Genomic DNA, 21,718 nt, shown 5'->3' on the forward strand with positions numbered 1-21,718 from the left:
AATAATTCTAACTTCAGAACTTATTGATTGATGTCCTGCTATTTTATTTATAAGACTGTGCATCCGATGTTTAAGCTTTTTATGGTAAATATCGCTAAATTCATTGTTAGTGAGCTTGTAAGCTGACGTCACCTTCGTTCTTGTGGTGAAGCCGAGCTGAATAACCCTTGAGAAGAGTCTCCTTCAATCTGCTGTTAGTAACTAACACACACTCACTCACACACACTAACACCGAGACTCAATTACTGCCCAATTCCCTTCTTTATCATCTCCGGCTACCGGCCTCTAACGACAGCACAAAACCGAGAAAGAAAAGAAACATTAGCTAGCTATATATTATAAATAATACTTGGAAACAAGGATAAGGGGGATTACGTAGCCAGAAGTGTCCAACTAAGGGTAAGTTTTGATTTGTTTTAATGCGACTAGTTAAGATTACTGTAGCTAGCAACGTACTGAAAGGCGTTCAGTTATTTCAATAGAGATACAACGCTATGTTGCTAGCTGGGTAGTTTCTTCTGCAGATTGATAAAAACTTGTCAGATGAGAAGACTGTTATAAATGTATCGATTGTTGTGGGCTTACCGTAATCGAAACAAAACATACCAATTATAAACTTTAATCAACATTTGATGAGGTATGTTTTGTTGCTTTTGATTAAGCTGGTAGCTAGCTAAATACTTGAGTCAGTACGGACCTCGTCTTTGTGTGCGCACTCGTGCGGTTAAACTGTGCGAATTTTAAAAACCTGTTTCAAATGTTACGTTCAGAATGCAAACAGTTTCGAGAGTCACTGCGATCGCTGTTGTTTGATGCTTATTTTCCATCACACACCTAGCTCTACATGTTCTGTTCCAGTTTAAATGTATTCTAACGATACAGGAATCGGTGAAAGCTAGCACCTCAGCTAGATAACCAAGGGGGTTGAGCTGCTAGCTGGCTTGCTAGCTACCTATGCTGTGGTCCGTTTAATACGTGTCTCAAAAATTATGGCATAAAATCAGTCTGTTCACTGAGAAACCAACATTTCTAAACGTAAATAGTATATTTTCTATTGTTGTATGTATTTGTGGTTGTGGATAGGCTTTTAGTGCAGTGTTTTTCTTGTGTTAGGAGGAAATCCCCTCTCTTCTGAGAGTAGTCCGCTGTTTGAGTTGGAGGCTGTCTTTTTCTCTTATCTTTTGTTGCTTCCTTATAAAGAGAGGCAGCCAGCTGCAGGCTGGCTGAGTTGTTGAAATTTATCCCTTTGTGTATATTACAATATCCTCCATTTTTCTGCCCTCTAAACAACAAGCCTCTCGCCATCTTGGGTAATTGTAATACCCAAGTCTTTATACTTTTCCAAGAACCGAATCTTTCTAGCTATGCTCCTAAAGACAGAAAGTTATGAAATGTTTTGAGGGGAGACGATGACGTCATGTGAAGTTTAAGAGAAAAAAATGTGGGAGCATGTGTATTGCGTTTTATGTTCGATATCTTTCTAAAATATATTTAGGTTCAAGCAGAATGGAAAATAATGTGAATAAATAAGATGACATATTGAATAGGAAAATTATGATGAGTATGATAACCATTGCAATTTTATTGGATGACAGGTGTGGGTAGTGTCACCCCAAGATCATGTAACTTGCAGTTATCAGTAGCCAAGTAGTAGGTTAGAACACTTTACAAGTAAGGCTATTAGGCTATTTATTTTCAAGTGGCTGAACCCGAATGTGAAATTAATCTCGAGCAATGTTCTTATCGTCTCCTCAACTTTGATGATACAACTGTCTATCGAAATATATACAGTTATTGCATTATACTTATTTAGAAAATCTTTCGTTACATTTAACGTTACTGCTAATTTTCAGTGCACACCAATGTGAGATTATTGTTATTAGCCCTATTATTGTAATAATGATGATGAAGGTGATGATGATGATAATGATGATGATTATTATTAACAACTAATAATAATAATATAACAAATTGTCCAAGAGTGCCTCTTTATTGATGTATGTATAGGAAATTAATAGCCTTTTCAAGTTAATTGTGACATAAAACATTTTTTATTTATCTTTTTGGTTCAGGTATAAGGCTTTGTGTAGCACACATATTTACATTATACCACTAGTCAGCAGGCCATTTTTATTTTCACGTCTGGGAAAAAATGTTTAGCTATTAAAGACACACGGGAGACCCATTGCTTTTTAAAATATAGTAAGGTGAGTTTGAGAACATTGTTATGTAGAGGCCTGCACAAGGTATTCAGCCTGTTTACTCGATGTTGCGGATGAATAAAGAAATGCAAAGGTCCCCTGTGCTGAGATAGCAGATGGTTCCATTAGATTTCAGCGTGTGAAGGAGAAATGGAGGGCCGAGGATGCACTTTTTCAATACTTTTTGAAGTGAGAAGACGTAGACAAAAGTCTGAATTAAGCCATGTTCACATGTGGTCCAGGACCAGACATGGAATGGTATTTAAATGAACAATGTTTGTGCTGACGTTTAGCCCTGAGCCTTAAGTGCTGGCTTCTTCACGAACAAGTTCACTAATATATCTCAGAGTTAAGTTTGTAGCATGTTGATAAAACAAGAACCTACAGATTTAGGGCCATGGTCCAATGAGTTACTTGTCTGGAATTGTAGCTTTTGGATCCCAATCAGGAATTTTGCGAGAGCAATATCTTGTTTGATGTGCCAGTCAATGTGCCAACCTTGAACCTGTAGTGGTGCTCTGACTGTAATGTGCCAGCCAGCATCAACGTTTATTCCAAACGGTACAATTCCTAGTACGCATTGTCTTACCAAGTTATGATTAACCAGATGTAAATTTCTTGTTCGCTTGTTGACTATTCCTGACAACAGCGGTCTTAAATCTAAGGAATGGAGGTGTTCTGTCTTTCTTTGGAGCTGTTACTTGAGATGCGTGTGTCGACTAGAAGTATCACTTAATAAAAATGGTTGGAAAATTAGGCTCCCAGTTCTAACTAGCAGCTGTTAAACAGACTCATGTTTTTACACTGCAAGCAAGATTGGAGGCTTTACTGAATCGCCACAACAGCAATAGAGCTGAAACCGAAGTCCACTGTTGAACTTTAAGGGATCATATAATGAAAAGAAAATCAGTCCCCATGGAGATGTTGCTGCAGTTCGGCAATTTACTTGATGAGTTCTGTGTAGCTGGCCACCCACATGATGTCCTATTTTAATTCTTCTGATGGTTAAAAGACAAAAGAAAGCAGAGTACTGATCGAGGCCTTTGGTGATCACCCCTGCCTCCTTTTCTTTGATATTTACCGCAAACCTGAAAAGTAAAAAGAGCAGATGTTTAGCCAAACATTCTGATGTGCTGCTTCCCTTCTGGGGAAGTCTTTCTGAGGCAGCAGCTTGACAGAGGCTGGATGTATTCTGTAGCTGAGAAGCCATTAGCAGTATCAGTGAATTTAAATGGACAAGTCTCTAAACCCTGCTTCAGTCTCTCCCAGTCCTGCTTCAGTTTCTCAGTCCTGCTTCAGTCTATCACTCCTACCACAGTCTCTCAGTTCAGCTTCAGTATCTCTCATTTCTGTTTCAGTTTCTCTCAACCCGGCTTCAGTTTCCCAATCCTGCTTCTATATCTCAGTCCTGCTTCAGTCTCTGTCCTGCTTCTGTCTCTCTCAGCCCTGCTTCAATCACAAATTCCTGTCTGCTTGTGGGTTGTGAGTTGGAAGCATGGAGGGACCTTAAGGGTACTTGTGTTTCACTATCTTACTCATGTTAAGGTAATGCATCAGTTGGGGCTTGTCATTGTTTTCAGTATGAAGCATTCAAACCAGAGATGACTTCAACCCTTTGAAAGTCTGTTCTTGCAAGGAGAGCCTTTTCTTCTTTGCAGTTGTGAAGACACAATATAGTTTTACCGTGGTTTGTATTTTTGTACAGAAAAATGTCTTGGGAATTCAAGAATTAGAATAGACATGACCAAAAACTATTTGCACTTCTACCAAGGTTGCAACAAACAGTTGCCATTGACTAAGCTGATTAAGAGAAACGAGGATTTAGGAGCAGTGTGTCTAGGGATGCTGGAACTGATGAAACACAGACAGCTTTTATACAGACAATCCCATATGTACACTAGGTTCTGCTGTAATCCTTTGCTTAAATTGGGGGTAAGGTGGGGAGGGTGGGGTCTGATGCAGTGTGTTTATTTGCTTTACATGAAAATGAATTCAGCGATATAATTGGAAAACTGGCTGCTGCTAATAATAATAATGTGGATTGAGTGCTTAGTCAATCTTAAATTTTTAGTTTCTTAAAGGTTGCACAGTGGTGTACTTTGAGAAAATTGGAAATGTATTCAGTAAAATGAAGCAAACTATTTCAGTCAGTGATGGAAGAAATACAATGCATTTTTTATTTTGAAATAAATGCCAAATATAGAATGTTTCATGTCAGTGGGATTTTGGAAAAAAACAACAACACATTTATCCATAGACATATTATTATGAAAATTAATGTATTTGGAGCATTGCTGATTCTTGCCAAATCTTTCTCAAACTTGGCCATCATATACATTCTGATGCCAGAATATTTTTCATGCAAAGTAACTGTTTTAGCTTGTTTAGGCCTATATGTATTTTGGCTGACACAGGCAGCTCAGTCAACTCATAACTACTCAGTTCAACCAGTATAATCTTAGTTGTTATTTTTGGCTAATCAGCTGCAGGTGGTTGAGCATGAATTATCTGGCTAATTATTTCATTTATGATTGATTATGTTTGTACATTAAGTGACTTTTTTCCTCTGACAGAAGATTAATTGGGACTGAACTTCTGCATACCTTAGTAAAAAAGTAACAACAAGCTTTTGGCCAGCTTCTTACACAACCAAAGACAGATTTCAAACAGAGCTCCATCATGAGACTTTGCCTGGAGAGTTAATTGAATAGCTAATCCTTGGAGGACTGTCATTTTCAAGGGAATTACAACTAGCTACCACCTGATGCTTCCATAAATGGGCCAAACGAAGAAAATAACTATTTGTTATGAAATTTCTGTGAAACCAAAGTGGTGTGAACAGAATTTTTATGTAACGCAATATTTACAGTACTGTGTATTAGTCTTGTTATTGGTTATGTGGGTACTAGGCCAGTAGTTGATCAGAATAACAGATTTCTGTTAGCTGTAGTAGTTTCAAAGAGACCAAACTTGAGAGTTGACCATGTCTTTGTGATTTTGTATGTAACAACATTTTATTTTTAAAATTAGATAACCAAGATGTTAGAAACTAATTTTTAAGAGTCATTCTACATTTTCCCATGCTTTAATATCTTCCTGTGCTAAACTGAATTTAGTATGCATGAAAATGTGAGCCAAACAAAGGTTTTGTCATGAAAAGGCAAGCATTTCTTTTTTATTGGTCTGACCATATCTCAGTAAGGTGGGCACATTATGACAAGCCACAAAATTCACAGCAAGAGAGACAAGCTGCTATTCGGTCCCCCCAGATTCATTTAACTCAAATGCATGAAGCCATTGCGCAATACAGTAAAACAGATATGGCAAGATTCAATCAAATTAAATGTATTCTGCCTTATGCTCATAAGGACTGAAGGCCCAGTAAACAGGAAAAGGTGTGGCCAGAATTGCATGTTGCTTTGGCTGGCAGCAGTCTCTTTTTTAAAGCCAGAAGCTTTAGAATACCTTTACTTGTCTCCAACTTTACAGTCTCAGGTATTAATAAAAGACATAAAATAAAGCAAATTTAGAAAAAAAAAAGAAGTAAAGATCCCATTTTGGGGAAAATGACATTGCCCTTGCTATGTGGATTATAACGGAGTTAAAGGTGCTAGAGGCTGGTAAAACACATAGTCCCCAAATACATCCACACAATCCTGATGAGGAAAATGTGCATTTAAACGAGCCAAAAGGTAATTTCGGACTTCTAATGGTCAAGAGAGTAACTGCAGCAACAAACACGCTCAAACCACAACACTGTTTAATCCCACCCCTTCTCTGTGAATACGCTGATGTTGAAATGCCATTGGCTGTGACAGTTAGAACCAATTTTCAACCAATGAGCTTGAATTATTGTGCAGCTATAGGATATTTTGGTTCAGAGTTCCGGCCCGTCAACTGCATATTTACAAACCCGAATTTAAGGACTATAAACACAGGCAGAGGGCGAGTCAACATGTCAGTGAGCCTTTTTCAATGATAAGAAGGGATTTACAATGGTCTTGTAACAATGTTTTAACACAAAAATCTTACCTATTGTACCTTTTAAAGACACAGGACACTAAAACAGCCTGTTCATGCTAAAGCACATGAGAGGCGCTGGAGAATGGAGTGGTAAAACTGGATAGAGATTGTTTTTGGTTCTTAAAACCACACAAAAAAATTTATATCAGGATGTAAAATAAAACACTGGAAAGGTGTACTATATGGGACCTTTAAATTAATTTAAGTAATGAGGGGAAAAATGCTATTTCAGCTTCTAATGATATCATTTATTTAATTATGAATTGCATTAGTATTTCATAACTTGGTGGCATGTGCTTATGGATTTTCCAAAATGTTAAATGTCAAATGATGCCAAGTTAGCTTGAAGTAGGCTAGCCTGTAACAACAATCAGTTTGTGTACATTGGCCCCGCTATGTGTCTGTGTATATACATTTTATTAGGTACACCTCTGCACCAGCTACATTAATGCAAATATCTATTCACCCAGTCATATGACCGCAACTCAATGCATAAAAGCATGTAGACATGGTCAAGACATTCAGCTGTGGTTCAGAATGGGTTAGAAAAGTGATCTAAGCGACCATGGAATGATTGTTGGTGCCAGACAGCATGAATGTACAGACCACAATCTGCTGCAACTGTGTGATGTTATCATGTCAACATTCACCAGAATCACAAGGATTGCTTTCAGCACCTTGTTGAATCCATGCAATGAAGAATTAAAGCTGTTGGGAAAAGGAGGTCCTACTCAGTACTAGAATGCTGTACCTAATAATGCGGTCACTGTGTGTGTGTGTGTGTGTGTGTGTGTATGTGTGTATATATATACACACACATATATAATATAGTGTCGTAGAGAGAGAGAGCGTGGGGTTAGGAATAATGAAAGCAAACAAATTACCAATATGTTTCTGTTCCATATCTGTTCATTGGTATCATGCATATTCAATCCTCATGCTGTGCTAATGAGAAGTACGTTTGAGCTAGGAAGGTTTGTTTTAATTTGATTTAATTATATTTGCCCTTAACGTGATTGTGTGTACTTGATTGAATCCTGGCCAATATTACCTCACATGAACTGATTGAACGCACTGCTACCATGAATGTTACTTGATAGTTAAAACTATGACCTATGTACATGTATGACATTCATCATACAATTTTAGTCTTTTCAAGAATAGATAAGATTGTGTATCATTGTTGTGAGCGTTATTGGCAATGGAATGGTGATATGGAGTCTAATATTTCAATACCCCAGAAAGGTACTTGATGTGAGTTTGGTAAAAGATGGGTTTACAGAGCTAATGGATTGATGATATTCCTGAAAGCAAATATGAGCTGTGGGCAAAATGTTTGTTGGGGTTAATCAGTCATGAAAAAAAATATGTATTTAGCAGTAATGTGTACTTTGTGAAGCGGAACACAGACAACACTGATTTTTTATGTATTTATTTTTTTACCCCTTTATAAAAAATTTTTTTACCCCCTTTTATTTATTAATTTAATTTAAAAAAAAAATTTTTATACCCCTTTTTATTCCCAACTCTGAAAGCACAGATTACATGTCAGGGTTCTCACCAAAGAACGTTACAGTGGTTCACTCACTCACTTGCACCACTGTAACGAAAATAGCCCATGTCACCTGTATGTTGTGACTACTCTACCTACCTACAATCTGGGGAGAGACCTGGCTGGCCTTTCTTTCAGGACCAGACTTTTTATTCAGCACACATTGGCAAACCGAACAATTAGTCTTGCTTTAATGCTTGTGCAGTTAAATTCAAATTCAGTGCAAAACTTAAATTCAACATACTATTCTGTACTGAACCGTGAAGTTATAATGGAGGTATGTACCGAACCAAGATCTTTGTGTACCGTTACACCCTTGCTGGTTCATTAAGTTTGGACATGTTTTTTCATAATATTTCTTCAAGTAGGCTAGTTTTTTTAAAGTTCATAAAACCTTGAAGTGATAGATTAATCCCACTTGAAAATATTTATTTTCCTTTGGAATTATTTTATTCTTTTCCTTTGGTTTATTTTTGTGAATATATATATCTTTTTATTATTATCTGTTCAGAGAAAGTACAATTTAGCTAAAATTGCTTTCATCACTGGCCTAAATTATTTCTGGTCCTTTACCCTTATTTTATTTTTTGTGGGTGGTGGGTGTTAGCTACTGGTGCAAGATGAGACTTGTATCCCGCTGACTGAAATCCCTCCCAGTGTGCCTGACTCTACCACCAACTGTGTTTCACCCTGCTGCAGGCCGTAGCTGGCACTGGCATGGGCTTAGTTTGATACCAAGCCATGAGCTCTTAACAGGATGAGCCACCCAGTGGGCTCTGCTAAGCAGGCCCTGTTTTGCCCATTAGAGCCCAACAGGCTTTGACCACTTTCATTGATATGGATGTCTAGCTTACTGCACTTTGGGCCTCGCTTAGATACAGTAGCAGCACTTACTGGAAACAGCAGTTACACATTTTTGTCTGCTCAAGTAACTAAGGATAAATTGAAAGAATGAATTGCTTGTATATATCGCGTCTTATACCACTTTCCAAGATCTCGGCATGCTTAGCAGTCAATTCAGTTTACACGAGAGATGTCTTTTTTGGCAGGCGTGACTACTTCCAAGAAAAAATCCGGAGGAGCTTGTCAGAGCCTACCATTCATTTAAAATCAGTTTGGTTATCTTGTTTTCCAGGGACAGGTGTCTGGTGTGTTTGCACACAGCAAGGTGGGTCCAACAGTTGGTGGGATGCTGTGAACTTTGACCTTATTTGCATTTTTCTATTTCATTTATGCCTCCCTTAAGTTTCCAATGACTAAAGTTCTCACATTTAATAACATTCTTTTCTAAATCACAGTGCTTTCAGTCCTCGACGCAAACCATAAGATTTAGCAGACTGGGAAACACACGGTGTCACAGTATAGCCGCAATCCTGCAAATTTCTTTCAAAGATTATGTGTCATAGTGAACCATGATCTCCTGGTTTCGTATTATCTGCGGACACTGAGACACACTCTCTAGCTGACAGAGAGGAAGATGCGAAGCGTTGTGTACATTGTGCTAATGGAGGAAAGCCAGTAGTGTCCACACTGAGAAATCTGAAAAAAATAAAATGCTAAAGAATATTTACACCAGACTATTGTTTGGCAGGCAGGGGCATCAGAGCCTTCATTTCAGTTGCCTTCATAGCTGAAACCCTCCAACCCTGGGTGATGGTCGGGCCAATTGTGAATTGCCTTGTTTGGGCAGACTCTCAGACTTTTGGCCACAATTGCAGCTGATATGGTCAGATTAGATTCCTAACCATGAGGCATGTCAATGGACTAATAACATGGCTAATTCTTTAGCAGTCTGAAAGGCACATGCTACTATGTGCTTGGGTATAAACTTATGCCAACTTAAAGTACATCACATATATTCATCATTATATCAGGGCACCAATTTAATTTGGACATGGAAACGTTTGCTTTAGTAGAGCTCTGCATTTTGGCTGTTGGAGAGGAATTGATTTGAGTCCATAAATAGTTCATTGATAATAATGAACTGTAGCATGCAGCGTGCGAGAAAGTCTGTAGCAAAGCATTTCTACCCTGCTAAGTCCCATCAACTGAATGGCTGTAGTGTGACAGTGAGATAAATCAGATTAATCTTAATGTGTTACGCATGTATCCAAGTAGCTGCCAATGAATCAACTGGTAACCAGAAAGAAAGCTAGAAGGTCACTGAATTTGCCTCATCTTTATTCAAAGCTGGCGTCCTTGAGAATTGTCATGGAAAAAGGGATTGGTAAAATATTGCTACAAATCAGTCTTTTAGAGCAAGTTATTTAAAAGAAGCAAAGATATGAGATTGTGGCATCTGAATATAGAATATAAGTTTTTTGAATGCTGTGAAATTATTATTTTTTTACTTTAATTGTAGTCGCCTAATGCGTTTAGTGTTTACTTATTTAAATTAGGCCTGTGCAATAACCAGTAGAACACCTTTGTAGTGCATAGATCTTTGAAGGGTTTTTTAAATAGCACTGGGTTTCTCTAATTTCACATGTTGACATCAGAAAGACCAAAGCAGCCTGAATCAGTTTCATTTTAAAGTGTCAGATGTTTTGAGAAGCAAAGGAAATATGGAGACTATATATAGCTAAATCTGAAGGAGGACATCACACCAAGTTCTTTGTTCACACAAAATATAAATAAACAAAAGCACAGCAGTGTGGGACATTGCACACTGTTCTAACAGCTTGCGATTAGCAGTGTGTGATGCTGTGGCTGGTGTCTCCCATTTTGCCGTTGTGAGTTTCCAAGATAGAACTCAAGGTTATTTTTGTACAGGATGCCAGGGTGTTGTTTTTAGCTGAGCAGGGTGAAAAGGTTGATTTTGCCTGAAGGAATTCTTTTATTTTGGAAAGTTTGTAGGGTTTACTATTGTTTCATGTAGGAATGAGGCTTTTTTTTTTAGGCTGGAGCAGGACTTTTGTGAGTTAGAACAAGCTAAAACCTGCTCACAATGAGAACACAATCAGAACAATGCTTTTTTTCTTTTCTTTCTCTCAGTCCGTTTTCGTGAGAGACGAGTGGGGCCCACAGTTTGCATTTGGGTTCTTTTTAAAAAGACCAACTCAACCCCATTGGTAATTATGGCAGCCATTCTGATAGCAGCCTGGCAATAATTGTGTTTACACCGTGGTTTTTCCCCCCACTCCCTCCCTATCCTACCCTTTTCCACAAGCCTGCACTCATTAATCAAAGACGCCGAACTCCTGCTGAGGGCCGAGAGGTTCATCAAATTGGCAGCCGGTTCACTGTATAGAACGGGAATCAGCCTCTTAAGACACAGGCATAAATAAATCTGAGGTCTTTGTATGCAAACCCTGGAGGTTAATACTGTATAATTCAATGTCCTCTCTTTGGTTTCTATGATTGATGTTTTTAAATGGTTAATGGTTGACGCGAGTCCTTTGGTAGGTCAGGGTTGACTCTTTCTGATTGGGCGAGCCGCAGAAGCATTAGGGCAGTGGTTCAATAAGAACACGTAGTAAGAGATTAGATTTTCTTTTCCCTTGACATCTTCTAAGTCTATTTTTCCCCCTCCCTTGGAAGACAGTTGTCATATTGCCTGCGCCGAAGCAGGAACGGTCCAATGAGCGAAGTCCCCCGCTGAGATAATGGAGCCGACATTTGGAACGGCCAACCGTTTTTGGCCTGTTTGTTCTGGTACTTACCACTATTTGCATCCTTAACTGAAATGGTGTGCGTGGCTCACAACACGTCTAAACTCAAGGGATTTTGGTGGAAGGAGAATGTGACGGAGGTTGCGATGTGATTGTCATGGGAATGGGGAGCATATTCATAATGCAGGCACAGCTGTTTTGCAGGAAGAAGGCACACTCAGAGGCCATTATAAACCATTCCGCTCACACACTGAGGAAGGGCTTCTGCAGGTTCCCTTTTATTTATTGATCCTTTTCTTGCATTTAAAATCTGGTCACCGCTGCCACGGCGGCGTCCATTTTATCTGTGCATGCAGACCAAGGCACCTGCAATTTTAAATATTTAATTTTCACTAAAGTCTCCCTGAAATGACAAGGAGAGAAAAATAACAGGAGAGAATTAGTCATTTTAATAATGTGCATAGGTCAGCAATAACTGTAAATCTGACTCATCACAGCATCTTATTTAGAGGGCAGTATTCTCCCATGGGTAGGTACTGCAGGGAAATCTAGATTGTAATAATAATAATAATAATAATAATAATAATAATAATATAATAGTATTAATAATCATAATAATAATAACAATAATAATGAACAAAAATCAGCTTCCTTGGACAACGTATTGTGTGCACTGGAATTATGCCACACTTTGATTAATGAAGATGTCCTGTTACCAGTTGGTGGCACTATGATAGTGAACCTATTGGCATATATGTAATTATGGTCCAGCGCTTGTGACCTCTCAACTACTTCAAACAATACTCAGTGAAATGATGTCACACCTGTTTCAGCAGCATTTGATCTAAAATAATATGAAGAAATGAAGACCACTTCCTGTTTGCGTAGAGTGACGTGTAAATTGTACATCTCACCATGTCCATACTGCTCAAGATATAAAAAATTGATTTGCAGTTTAGTGTCAGGACTATGCTGAGATCATGCTGACCACATTTGGTGTGAATGTGCTGAACCCCCTCAGAGGAGAACACATAAGAATATTACATAAGCCTCACTTTTGAAAGTAGGAAGGAGATTGAAAATACACAACTCAAGGCAAGAACAGATGTGGTGCTATGGGAGTGCCTGTAAATGGCCGTTGGTTCCACTGTTGTGCATAAAATCAGGCATATTATCTGTGATCTTGAAGCAAATGCCTGTGGTACTAGAGTTGTAATGTTCTTGGAAAATGTCCTCTTTTGAGGAATTTTGAAATAATTTAGGGGATTTTTAGGTTATTGTTGGATTTTATACTGTTGTTAATATTTTCAAAGTCATAAGTATGTCTTTATTTTTCATGTGTTGGACCTATTTGAGGAGTTGCTGAAAATACTTGCACACAATGCGCCTCATGCAAGGACCACTCATACGAACAGATTTGTTCTTAAATTGCTTGTACAGGTGATTTAATATTTACCTCATTCACCTATTTTCTCGTATTTAGATTTTTTTCTTCAGTAGGAACAACAAGTGCTCTCAACCTGTCCTATGAACCATGCAAGGAACATGTTCCATTAATTTTCTAAGGAGAGGGCTTGCAGTGCATGTGCATGACTCACAAAACTCAGAACTTTCAGACTAGGCATTGCAGGTCAAATATGAATCAAGATTCAGCTGCGTTGCTTATGCCTTGCCTCAAACTGACAGAAGGGCTACTGTGGCAGATGATTTTAATGGGGAGAAGTGTCACAACTCACAGTCCATCGCACCCTGCTGCGTATGGGGCTGCGTAGCCGCAGACGGGTTAGAGTGCCCATGCTGACCCCATGTCCACTGTCGAAAGGGCCAACAATGGGCATGCGAGCGTCGGAACTGACAAAGGACCAACAACATATTAGTTCGTGGTCATTATGTTTCGGTTCATTGGTAAGGAAATAATATACCTTTTTTATTTGAATCATCGCTCCACACTAGCGACTGAAACTCAACTAAAAGTAATTCCTAGTAAGCAATACTAATTATTTATCTGAACAATAGCTAGCTTAATTTCTGGAGAATCTGGACAAGCTTCCTCAGATTCAAATTGTGTGGTGTTATGAAATTTAAAATTTCCAAAATTGCAGGAAAATTACCAAAAGTTACCTGGAAAATTCCTCCCTTTTCCCCTGGTATTCGAACCAGTTATTTTCTTATAACTGGTGTTAAGGCACTAGCAGTTTCCATATTTTGACAGGAAACAGTCAATATCTATATGTTTTTGCTGGAATAGAGTTAAGGGTCAAAAAAATGTAAATGTCCGTTATCTGTCAGAATATAACCAAATGAGCCCATCAAGTGAAATGTGGCCTAAAGTGATGCAGTTGCAGACTGAAGATTTTTTTTCTTTCCTTTCAGCCTTGTTTTGACCAAGATAAACAAACGTCTATTTTTATTGGATTATCCCACCAAGTGCGAGCTTTTTTTTGGCCATGTGGCTTAAAAAGGATCCATGGTTTGAGAGGAGTGGATTATTTGGAATAATCCATGTGGCCATGGACAAGCTCCACAGCATGCTCCTAGAGTTTAGTGGATTATTTATTTTAATTTGACCAGATGTTCCTTGATCTTGACAGTTTCTTTGTCTTCTGCTAATTAGGCCTGCTGTCTTAAAGCTGTGGAAAGATCTAGATGCTCATTGCCTGTGCGGTGAACATCTAGAATTTGCAAGATGCATTTCTGACGAGCATATAACTTAAGGAAATTGAATCCTGATTACTGTGAGTTGTTTTAAAGTGTTTTATTAGCTATTAGTTGTATTATTTATTTATGCATGTTTTAAGACCTAATATTTTAATATGTGTATTCAATGGGTTGAGATCAAATATTCATATAGTTTAATGCTTACACAAATGAAAAAATCTGTGATATTTTTCTGTATCAATATTCATGAAGGGAACCTTTCATAAAATATTTCAGACGTTCATTTTCCTGTCGGAAGTAGTCTGAGAATAGATGTCTTTTTTTATTTTATTCCCACCGGAAAAAAGGTGTTTAAGAAACAAAAATGGTTTGGTTTTTCTATAACATTTAAGCTCTGAAGCCATGCAGTATCTGATATAAAATTCTTTGAAACATAAGATCCCTGCTTCTCGTCCGGTTGAAGAGGAAACGCATGTGAGAAAACATGATTGAAATGAGTTTTTGGCGTACACGTCGCCTTGCTGAATTCAGCAGGGAGCCGCGCTGCCGAGTAATGCATCACAGCTGCTGGAGGAGAAGCCGGGGAGGAGCTAGCCTGTAGAAACGTCCCCGAGTGTAGCCGTTATTTATTGCTCGCTACTGTGTACTGGCCTTCTCTGGAGGCGGCCGCACGTTATTGTCTTTGTCTTTAAACGATGACACGGAAGACGGCTGTAACGCGAGCAGGCTCTGCCCGAACAGGAGTTCAAAGTGCTGCTGGGGGAAGACCTTTATTTGAAGCCTGCGAGCGACCTCTTTTCGCTTTTGGTGTGGGGATGGAATGCATCTGCGTTAACTGACTTCTGCCTCTGACTGATCAAGTGACAAAATCATGTGGGGGGATTTTGAATGTGATTGATATGAACTCTACCCTTTATTTTGGTTGTTAAATGTGAGTTGCTTGAGAGCAGGTACAGTACGCCCACATATCCTACAAGCTATGGCAAACGCATGCATTTATCCAAATATTTAGGACTAATTTCAACTTTCGGCAAAGGCTGCCAGTGTCTTTTCAGAAAAAAAAAAATGTCTGAATAACATTTCAACACAATGGGATATAAAAAGCTCTCTGTCACTCACCTGTCACAACACCTCAGTATTCCCTGAGTGGATTTAATAAGAATTAAGCTCTTTTGATTGAGACTTGAGATTCATTTAATGAAACCGCCAAACACATTTCTCATTTCCTTCAGTCTGTAGCGTCCCTCAAAGGACAAGATGCTACAAGATTAAAAAGGGAGGAAAAAAATACATTGTTGAAGTCACATTATCTAATTCAGTAGCTTTAGCTAACTACTCTGAGGACCGATTCAGTCAGCGGAAAAGCAAAGAGAAGTGAGTGCTGTTGTCAGTGAGAGAATGGCATAACTGTGTGCCATTCATGCAGTGGCAAGTGAAATCGTCAGCCATTTTTAAAAAGGTCTGCATCTTTGGAACTGCATCCGCTTCCTCCGTGATGATGCAGCCTATTTTTGCTTCCTGCTCAAGAAACCCAATTGACTGCTTAGCTTGGGCTGGAGACTTTTTTGTCTTTGCAGGCTGGTTCATCAGAGCGTTGGAGGAGTACAAAGAAGGAACAGGATCCTGAGGCCATTTCTGCTTTATGGCTTTTGATTAACGGTTTCCTTTTTCTCTGGCAAAGCCGGAGCCGTGGCCTGCATTATCCTTTGATAGAAAAGTCTGTTGTTTCATTCAGCAGGGTTAACCTTCCTGTCCTGGTCCCTCTTCGCGGTCACTCGGTAGGACCAAACTGTAATTCATTTGTTTGAATGCCAATTTGAATTGGATTTTAAGCATACCAGAGTTCTTTCTTCCGGGGGTCCCCTTCTTAAGCCTAAATATTTATTTAAAGATAATGATTGTGCAAATTAGGCCTACCACAAAGCCTAAATATTTGTGCTGGGATTTTAGGGCAATTCCTGAAAAGAAACAATTCTGCAATCTTGTTCAGAAGGTTTTTGGTTTCCTTCCTCAGAAGTTTTCTGGTCTTCATTTCCATTAAACATAGCCTACTTAAAGGAAATATACAGTACTAGGATTTTGCTCATTTTCCTTGAAAGAAAGGTTACGCCTTGAGGAACGATACCGTGTAGTTCGTAACTCGAGAGCTCCTCACTGGAGTTTTAGCTCCAGTAATCAGAGGAGGAAAGTCTACAGTCTGTAGTTGTGTACTCTGTAGTCAAAAGATGATTACGAATGGATTGCCTACAAAGCCAAGGCAGTGAGCACATTTCTCCAATTAGCGTGAGAATGATACCCATCCTCAAAGTGAATGAAGATGGGGACACTCCACAGGAGATATTAATGGGCTTGAAGTCATTTTGCTGGAAGCATTAGTGTAGCCTGTGGAACCGTAGCCCATAGGCATAACAAGACTGGACGAGTAAGGTCTGCTGTTCCATGATCTTTCTTTATTTTGATTTAAAGGTCTCATTGTACACCTTTCCAGTGTTTTGTTGTAGGTCCTGATATCCATAAGAAGATGTTTGTGTGTTTTTATTTACCAGAAACAATATCCAGTTTTCCATTCTCCAGCGCCTCTCATGAGCTTTACCAAGAACAAGCTGTTTTAGTGCTTATGGGCCAGATTTACGTACGTAAAAGTAGCAGCGCAAAATGCGGCCTGACTAGTGTGTTGGTGCGGTCGCAGTCTGCCTGAAATTATTATTATTAAATTATTATTTACAAATGGTACAGTTTGTTATGCAATCAGCGGATGGGTCTTCCTACAAACCACATTTTGCAGATCTTAAACAGCCATTTAAGACTTGCGTTTTGTGCATTGAATAGCTTCACTGCATGTGGTGATATCTATGTATCGACAGCCAGTAAAAGCTACTATTGCCGAGATAGAATGGCAACATTGTGTGGGACAGGTTCCATAATATATTTTATTTCTATGAGAAGCGCTATTTGTATGACTGGTTGTTTGTCACAGAAGTCTTTTCCCATTTATTTTCTGTGATTGTTTTGGAGGATGACTAATCAAAACAAACACACAACCCTGTTTTTATTATTTTAGCAAATGGCAGTTGAGGATGCACTGTTTCTAACAATGTTGTGAGAAAGGCGATTAAAAGCAGCATACCAATGCATTGTAGTTTGTGCATTGTATACTAGCGGCAATTATTATTATTATTTTTTTTGTACACTTCTGACACTGTTACTGTCACTATGGTTGAGCACCCTATTTTAGTCATTTCTTACTGCTTCACATGAGATGTTGGATAATTTAATAAATTATTTGTGACAAATACCCAGCCTTAATTCTTGCTTGCCAGCAATTATTAATTCATATTTAATATTAATAATCTGTTTAATGATTTCTTGGTGTTAAGTGTGATTTGTGTTGCAAAGATTATTTCAGTGCAAAGTTATTTCAAGATTTGGTTTGTTCTGGCTACACGGTGTGCCTTGTTGAAGCCGACAAGCTTATCGTAGGGATGTCATAATTTCACAGAAATTTTCTTCATAAGAATTGTGCGGATTTATTTTGGGACTGTGAGTTTTGATACTCACAGAGTTCACCTTGCACACCTTCAACTCCTTTATGATTCACATTGCAAGAAAATGTCATTCTCCACAATATGGGACCTTTAACTGTAAATAGTTTATCAGATGGGAGATGGGAGCGGGGGAGATCGGACTCGGACTCGAGCGAGGATCGTTGCGTGAGTTTTCAGGACAGTCCTCAGTGTTTTCCAGGCTTTCACTTCAGGGTAATGCAGCTATAAATGATCCTGCTCTGCAAGGAGATCGCAGAGTTTAACCCAAGAAGGTGAAAATAGAGTGTGGTGAGATACATAAGAGATAGTTCCTTGTGTTCTCTTATGATGAAATGGTAGGTCACAGACAGGGCAGACATTGTTTATCACTGGCCCTTGGAGCCACAAGGTCAGTGACCCTGTTACAGTTCTTTGTGGCCAAATTCAAAATCCCTAACTAATAATAAAACACTGAAAATAATGAATTGCTTGAAAAATGTATTGATCAGATTACCACTTTCAAATGGAAAGCAATAGGCTATGTTGCAATTAGAACCACAACAAGTCATGTTATTCATTATACTATCCAGAAGTGCAATATTACTTTTTAAAAATAGCTAGGCTAACTGAACAAGATAAACAATTTCCCATTAAGTGTAATACCATCTTCCATTCACACGTGTCTCTGTGGACGATCACCACTGGTGAAGGAGCAGCATCAAAATCTTTGCTGGATGAGAACCAAAGCAAATTTCTGTCATTCTGTTTGTTGTCATGGTTGCATATGAAAACTGTTCTGTGTTTAGAATTGTATGATTCACATAATAAATAGGAGATTCATAAATCAAAGATAAATTGCTACGTTTTCATATGCCGTGTCATTCAGTCCTGTTATTCAACTACAATACTGCCAGTAAAGTAGTTATTATTTTTGTTTAGGGCAACATGTTTCTATGTTAAACCAACAATACACATTAAGAAATAAGCATTTACCCCAGAATGCAGTGCTTTGAGGGCCTTGACCCAAGCTTCTCAGCCGGGGAGGCTGAAAATGCATCCTATAGCAAAGATGTGGGACTTGCTACGTAGTCTTGTCTTTGTGTGGTTTAACTGTTGTTAAAGCCAGCTTTTTACTGACCGTGGAATAAGGTTACAAGACGACTGGAACGGATGCAACTTTATGCCAGTTTGGGGCCCTTGTGATTTTTGGGCCCTGTTGGGGCTACAAATGTATTCAGAATGATCTGCATTTACAGTGAGGTAATCTATGGTTGATAGAACTGGTAGTATCCACCACATTTTGTGTGGCCATTGGGCAATGTTTATTGTCAAACCCCGAAAGGTATGAACATATCAGCATTCAGCAATGCAGGGGCAGTGCTTGACTCAGTTGTGTTCTCTGTGCTCTTAAAGTCTACATATTACATCCTCCCACCCTGTTTCATTCATAGTCTGCATTTCGCAAAATAATGTTAGAATATTTACATTTAAATAGCCTATCTCCTACTTTAAGTCCCATTGAAGTAATTTAAATGGAAGTACAGATTGCTTGTAAGGGGAGTGAGTTCTTACATTTGTAAAATCGTCGAGAATGTTTGAATTCTGAGTAACCCAACCTGTTGATCTGCTGAGTAGTACACTGACCACATACAGTATATACATTTATTTGTATGACTGAAGCCATGTAAGATCCATGTCCATACCACCCCGTGAATTCAGAAGAACTAAAACCTCTGTGGTTCTCCTCCAAAAGCACTTCTTTTTGCAGGGTCCGGATTCAATCAGAGGCCGCGAGGAGGCAACAAGCAGCCCCAGCCTAATTTATAATATTGATGTTTACATGATGTATCATTGTTATGATACATCTATATCATTGTAATGTCCTGGAGTAATATGAGCACAAATCAAAATGTATGCGAAAATGTATGTTTCCACAGCTGCAAATAAAACAAAATTTCCTGGACATGAGTATTTTGAGTGACACGATGAAGCTGTAGTTAAATGACATGTGTTTAAGTCTTTTGTTGATGCAGGCTTCGTTAACCTTGCATTCCAAATGGAATGAACCCAGATGGAAATGTTTAATGAAAATAACAGAAAATTGCTGGTTTGCCAAGAATGTTTGGTGCGCCTGTGAGTGTTGTTGTTTCTGGTGATAAAAATCTCACATTTGTGGAGAAGCTGAGAGATTAGGTCTCACAGCTTCTGACTCCAAACCAATGTGATAGGAGTCCATGTGTGACAGAAAATAAAATTCTGCATCGCGCCCTGGTACTATCTCACTGCAGCAATGCTCAGGTTTGTAAAGGTGTGTTTGCGTTGAGTGTTTTGTCATGAAATTTGTTTTGGGTAAGCAACTTAGCGGACCTCTGAGGGGCACATCCTTTGAGGGGTACATCCATCCATCTGAGGCAATTGCCATGTCTGGGTAAAATCTTGACTGAATCAGTGCCAACTATGGGCAGAATTACCCAGGGGTAGCCTAACATTCGACAGTAGAATTGTTGGATATTCAAAGTTGTTGGACAGCAGTTTAGCTAGTTAATGCAAAGCATATCCAGTGTTTCAGGCGGTAATTACTTTCAGATATTTGCATTTCAAAATGCAGACCATGACCATTTTTGCATTTTGACCAAGTTCAATGAAATTTGAAACAAAAAGAACATTTATTATTTCTGTATAATAAATCAAAGGCTGACAGGTTTCAACAGTTAAACATTTTCAGTAACCCAGATTTACAACAAAAATAACACCAGGCAGTTGCTCAATTAAAAAAAGATATTTTCACCAATAGCTTTTATTTTCAGAACTTTGGAGCCTGTGACTTGAATTAAATTACAGTGCATTAAACAGTGGTAATAGCTAAGTGTTGTTTTTGTACTCTGTCCAATATATACATTATATAATTGTGGTATCTTTTAAATGCTAGTTGTAATGCGCATTCACATTGTTCTTTATTCAATAATATTACACTAAACATGAACTAAACTGGCTATTTTGCTTAAGTCTTAAATGTAAGTTGATGAATTGGCTGCCTGGCTGCTTTAGCTAGCTGCCGTACCCAACTATTTGATCATGTCATTAGTTAACATGATTGTGAAAAAGACAATAACGATTTTTAAAATCTATCCTCTGAGTTCAGTACATCCAATTAAGAACTAATATAGAAGCACAACGACAGGTGAAATGTGATTGCCTGGATGCAACGAGAGATACCAAATTGGCATGTGTAGTTACCATGGACACATTTCGGGACATGTATTCATTACCTCCAAATTCAAGCCCTTGACAAACTCAATATTTAGGCTGGAATCGTCATCTCTAAGTCATTTATTTCATAAAGCTTCTGCAGTAATACAAACTGAAGTGGAAATGCTTTATTGAAGAAATAACCTTGTCTGTCACCAAAAAAGTGAGAGGGTCCAGTACCCATCTAGTTTCTGACACACACAGCCTACTCCCACTTAGCTCTAGCTATTCGCTGAACAGTCTGGGTTTTATTGACAATCGGGATTGTTTCTGGGGTAGGCCTGCATTATTCAGAAGGGATAGTCTTCACCCCAAAACAGTGGTGCTGGCCAACAACATAATGCACCATCTATGCTTATGACAAGAGGCATTATCACTGATAAAACAAGGTACTTCTATACAGACATGTAAACAATTCTGTGCTTGAATATAGTTTATATAGTCATATACGCTGATGTTTACATTACAGTAACCATTTATTTCAAATCAGAGTACAGAAACTGTTGAGGAGAAGGTTGAGTCTGATTATTGTAGCTACCTCTGAAGGGTTTAAGCCCAGTGAAAAGTTTGGCTTATGCCATAAACAAAATACAAATATGGCTCTCTTAAACATTCAAGCGCTTATTAATATGATTTTTATTGTTAAAAATCGATGAATGCAACTAGATTTTAATTTTTGACTGAAACATGGCTTGGTTCAGATGGAATCTCCTCTCTCTTAACTGAAGCCTCCTCCAAATTACAGTTTTATTCATGCGATACATGATGGTAAGAGAGGCAGAGGACTGGCAGCTATTTTCTCAGACAAGAATTTGCAAGAATTCGCTTTTTGGTAGTTTTTCCTCTTTCGAATATCAGGCTATCATACTGGAAAGTCGACCATCAGTGCTGTTGCTTACT

At 38.5% G+C, this 21,718-nt stretch overlaps 1 protein-coding gene across 1 annotated transcript in view; it reads left to right on the forward strand.

The window, feature by feature from the left end:
• Positions 1-205: 205 nt before the first annotated feature.
• Positions 206-21,718, forward strand: part of baz2ba (bromodomain adjacent to zinc finger domain, 2Ba) — a 116,934-nt gene continuing 95,421 nt past the window's right edge. The window contains exon 1 of the mRNA XM_061233940.1: positions 206-399. The gene's annotated coding sequence lies outside the window, so the exon portion shown is untranslated. The remainder of the gene's footprint in view (positions 400-21,718) is intronic.

The sequence above is a fragment of the Conger conger genome, chromosome 3, assembly GCF_963514075.1.
Source record: "Conger conger chromosome 3, fConCon1.1, whole genome shotgun sequence".
NCBI lineage: Eukaryota > Metazoa > Chordata > Actinopteri > Anguilliformes > Congridae > Conger > Conger conger.